Raw genomic sequence first — 5548 nt, forward strand, 5'->3', positions numbered from 1 at the left:
CCGCCGCCGCCGCCGCCGGCGGTGGATGGTTTGGGGTCGCTTATAAAGTGCATTCGCACTTAATATCGTGGAATTCACGTCTGCTGTCGATACATGGGCGTCTACTGGAGGGAAAGGGACAGCCTTATGTTTGCCTGGTAGCATAAAACTCCAGCCCTGGCCTGTTTCTTTCGGCTAATTAAACAGGAGGCATGCTCGGTCGCAGATTAGAAACAAACGAGTTCTGTTTCGTGCATAGATTGGTAAATAAGTAAATAAATAAATAAATAAATAAATAAATAAATAAATAAATTGAGGTAAGGACAGACACCACAGCTTTGCTGCCCGTCCTCCTTCATAGAGTGGAAGGGCTCATGAATGATGATGAATTGATGATGGCGGCCATTTTCTGCACCTGGACAACAACGGTGGTTTATCGCAGAACGGGGCATTTCAGGCTTTCGCCTTGAAAGGAGTAGCGCTGATGCGTCGCCACAGGTGGTACAGCGGATGCAGTGTAAATTGATTTAGACCCTTGAGGGTTTGAATCAGTTTACACCCTCGGTTAACACACATTTACACCCTTGAGGACGTAAATCAGTTCACACCCTCAGTTCACACCAATTTACACCCTTTAGGGTGTAAATCAGCTTACACCTTCAGTTTACACCAATTTACACCCTTGAGGGTGTAAATCCCTGCCTATAACACCCTAGTGAACAAAAACAAGGAAAATCATCCCTTAAGGGTGTCCTGTCGTTTGTAATACCCTTCCACCATCAAGAACACGAGAATACACCCTTTTAAATGGGTGTTTAATCATCAATTACACCCTTGCAGAGGGGTTTTTTTGTTTCTTGATTGGGTATGCGGGGGTTGGTTATAGACAGAAAAGGTGTAAGTCATTTTACAGTGTCGGATGAACTCGGGTGCAGGGGAGGTGCGGACGGGTGAACTCGATATATAAAATTAGCAGCAAAAACAAAGAAATAGAGAACGAGCGAAGCGTAGCATTTGTTTGACGCGCTCCATATCGCCACGAGCACACCTGCAAACCTGGCGTGTCGTCCCCGAGGCCTCCCCGTAAGCGTGTATACACTACGGCTACAGCTACCGCTACATGCTAGTATACACACGCACATAGCCGGGTCAAGTCTTCGGGCTCGCCGCCGACAGTCGTTGTCCTTGAATAAGCGCACTGACGGGAAACCGAAGAGGAGAGAGTGATGGCAGGTCAAAACAGAGGAGAGAAAACGCGGGGAAGCCTACAAGAGAGGAGAAGGAAAACAGAAATAAAAAAGAAACCCCTGAACCCTTTCGTTGAGCAGTGAGAGGCGAAATCTACTTGAAAAAAAAAAGAAAAAAAGGAGAGAGAGAGCGTTTAGGAACGCTTCACCAGCCCTAAACCGCGTGCTTTTAGTAGCGTACAGTTGCAACACAAGCGTGTAACGCTCACGCGCGCGGCCTGTCTAGCTGTGGGCGGTCATGATGGGTGTCGCTGTCTCGCCGCCGTCTGGCAGACAGCCTCGGTGTACCTGCGCTTCGGCCGCTCCGCTGCAGAAAAGCGCCGCCGCCACGGGAGGGAGTGCAACGAACGCACACATACCCTCTACGCTGGATTCACAGAAGGGCTGTTGCTCCGCCGCCCAGGCATGCTGTCGTAATTACGAGGTGCTTCGAAGACGTCCTCAGACGCAACAGTGGCATTACACGGCAAAGGAACCCGGCAAAGAAGATACACGCGGCTCCAGAGCAGAATGGGGTCCTTTCGTGTTTAGAGATTTAAAGACGATTGCTGTTCTTGGGCTACCGAAACACGGAAACATTGCTCCGTCTGTATGTCACTGTATTCTACCGACAGGCGAGAGGAAAAAACAGTTGGAAGAATGCAACACGAAGTCTACATGGGCAAGACCATTCCAAACCACTCAGTCATGTTGCTATGGCTGATGCATGTCCACATCATTCAGTGCAAAGTAAACCTCAGACATATGTTAAACGAAATGTTAGTATATAACCGAGAGGACCAGCATTCTTTTAATTCAGAATACTCGTTGAGTGGTTTCGAAGGTAGCCATTTTACAACCACGCAATCGCCAGAGTATCCCTTCACGACAACGTATGCCAAATATCACACCTCCGTGTAAAGAAGGGGCCGCACAAACATACAATAAAGATATTCATTTTGTTTTCTAGTATATCATCGGTAGGTAGCTACTCCAGGATACTGATTACCGTATTTACCCGATTCTAACGCGCCCCCGATTCTAACGCGCACCCGATTTTCCTAGCAAAAAAACCGAAAAAACTTGCACCCCCGATTGTAACGCGCACGGGACTTTGTGACCCAGACAAACGAATGCGAAAGAAATAGGCGATTTATTTCCCGAAGTAATCTCACTCACCTCACTCCTCGTCGCTCTCCGCTGACCACATCTCGACCTCGGTGCCTTCAAGCGCGTTCGCGATGCCACATTCTGAACGAACGTTCAACCATGGTCTATGGGATCGTGGGCCACGCCTCGCACGCCAATCCCGAGAGCTTCTCCAGAGGCGCACGCTTCAGCCGACCGCTCGTTTTTAACGCGTGGGGGCCGCTGCTGCCATTGCCGTTATCAAGGGCAAGTGAAACGATTTGACGATTTGTGTGAACTCCGATAGAAAAGCCTAGGCGCCTAGGCTTGCTGCGTCCGAAAAATCGTTGCTAAAAGCTTTGGCGCCATCTTGAGATGGCGATGGGTGGACGAAATTTCCGCTGTTTCGGCAGTTTCGGTTTTGTATTCGATTCTAACGCGCATGCGATTTTTCGGCCTATTTTTTCGGAAAAAAAGTGCGCGTTAGAATCGGGTAAATACGTATATAAAACCAAAGAAGCCGCGGATCTCGTTAGGGGTGAACGGATCTGATAGTACAGTGGAGCTAGAAGCGTCTAGTTCATATCGTAGCATCGCCCCCGCTCCTTCGCCGACCTCCCGCCTGTCATATTCGACCTGCAGCCGTAGGACACCGCGGGACGCTGCCGCTTCCCATCATTTATTTAGGCTCCGCAAGAATTTCGATCAAGGGTCATAATATAGTTTGAAACCTCCTATTTAACTACCCAACAGCGCGTGCGCGAGTTTATTCAGCTTAGATTTGACGTGACCACAGCTTGCGAAGTGTAGTGAAGCATTCAATAAATTGGGGCGGGTGGATCGCCATAACCCCCCCCCCCCTTACTAACAAAAAGAACCCATCTTCCAGCCTCTCCCACACACGAACCCCTAACAACTCCACAATTTTGTAAATATTTTCAAATGGCTCCAAAGCAAGCAGCTTCATCAAGAACTGAGCATGACAAAGCCCTAGGAATACCCATGTACGCTCCAAACGAAAAAAAATTACACCATCTTCCCGTAGGGGAACCCTGAGTAGTATGCGAAGCAGCCATGGGGTCGATTCAAGTGCCCATTAGTTTTCAGTTCATCGTTTCCGTTAGGTTGAGGTACGCAGCTACCGTTATATTTACCGTTTGGTTTCCATGGTAACTACCACACTTTTCACTTACTGAAACTATGAAATGGGAAATTGCGTTGACCCCATGGCTGTTTCGCATACTACTCAGGGTTCTCCTACTGAAAGATGGTGTAATTTTATTGGAGGGGGGTGGGCGGTATTAGAGTGGAGAAGCATTAAAGAGAGAGAGAGAGAGAAATACCTTGTACGCGGTATGAATTTGCCTTTATTTGCGCATTATCATCATCATGTTCAACGTAGGTGGCGTCAAGCTGTGGTTTGCGTTCCGCTTTGATTATGACCGCTTTATGGTCTGTGAAATGTAATGTCAAGGGCTGTTGTAGTGGATGAACCCCAAAGTTGCTGAAGATGAGGTCGATGCACGTTCCCCGGATGGTTGTGGGCTGCTTGTAATCACGGCCCGCCGAGACTCGCCGACGCACGCCGCTGCCGACGACGATGAAACGTCAAAGGCGCGTGAAGCGTGCTCGTCTTGTGCCGGCCCAGGAAGAGACCGGCAACACTGTCGCTCCAGGAGCCATTAAAGGGTAAGACACCACCGGGCGTTCAGCAAGCCGAGCATGCGCAGTGGAGGTGTGGACGGTGCAACAACGACAAGGGAGGGACATAGCCCCGACCATGAGATGCTTCGCATCTAAAATACCACGCGTTGGGTGCGCGCAACACTTTCGAAGGACTAATCAAGGCGCAAGCCGTGCAGCACATTGCGCACCTAGGGCACCTCACCAAGATGGCCGCCGGCCGACACCTATTACGCAGCCCGCGCATTTTATATGAGAAGACCGTCGGTGACAAGATCTCCACCCCTGCGGAGAGAGCTGTGAGTCCAGGAACGTGAGGAAATCCGCAAGTTGTTTGTATTGACACAGCCACGTGGAGCTATGGTTTCAGCCGCCCCCGACTGTTCGAGCAAAGTTCTTGACCTCTGCTACACCCAAACCAAACACCCGAAGGAGGACGAAGAACTGGCATTTGCCCTAGCTCTATATAGCAGCTACCCAAGTGCGGAAAATAATTAGCAATTCCCACCAAGCGATCTGCAAAAGGAATAATTTCCAGCGCAAGGCGCAGGGTCTTTACCCGCCACGAAACGAACGAAAACACCAGAACCACCTTGATGTGGACCCCCACACATGTGGCACTGTAAGGCAACGAACGGGCCAACGAGGCTGCACGAGATCTCGCCCACCGAGAGCCCCAGCGCACATTCCACAGACAACTCCAAAGATCGCGTCTGTACTTGCCGAGACGTGCTTGGTCACTACAAAGGGGGAAGACGAAGCCACCCGGCTGCTGACCCCTCGCTCACCAAGAAGCAAGTGGCGTGTAGACGTCTCCAGATGATCACTTATCCTAACCCAAGGCTCTACTGGCCCTTCCATTTGGAAATACACAACGCTGGATATAAACACTGCCCCAAGCTTGCGACCTTGGCTCACGTGCTATTGGAACGCCCCAGTATACCGAGACATGGGTTCGAAAATTCGAAAGGAACATTTATTATCACTAGTAAGGAGCAATGGGAAACCTTTGCCGCACAGCGAAAAGCCTGAAATCCAACAGTGGACCATCCAAAGGAAGACATCGCCAGGAGCCAAGGCATCTTGGCTGTCGTCTAGAACGCCACAGGCCTGAATAGGCCTCCCCTTTCGACCGATTAAAGTTCTTTTCTCCTCCTCCAGACCGATTGGAGTTCTAAATTTTCTAAACTAGCCATAGGATTTACTTGAAGTGAATTTAGTGCTGCAAAATATCACGAGCTAATTGCTAATTGGGCTTATTTCAGAAAACTTCAGTGGCAGAGAAGGATAATAGAACACTCGAAATAAATTCACCAAGAGAGAATCTACAAAACCCAAATTTAATGTCCACATGTTCCCAAATGCCCAGCTGTCAGTTGTACCACTGATGACGGCCTTTAAAGATTGTAATTCTACAAATGCACCCAGCATTGTTTGCGAAACAGGGACTACAAGTTTATAGTGTATGGGAGCACAAAGGGAAAGACACGTTAGTGTGGGGGTGCAAAAAAAAACATCTCTTGGTGCTTCAT

The sequence above is a fragment of the Haemaphysalis longicornis genome, unplaced genomic scaffold, assembly GCF_048455015.1.
Source record: "Haemaphysalis longicornis isolate Haplotype H1 unplaced genomic scaffold, Haemaphysalis longicornis Haplotype H1 scaffold_4, whole genome shotgun sequence".
Lineage (NCBI taxonomy): Eukaryota > Metazoa > Arthropoda > Arachnida > Ixodida > Ixodidae > Haemaphysalis > Haemaphysalis longicornis.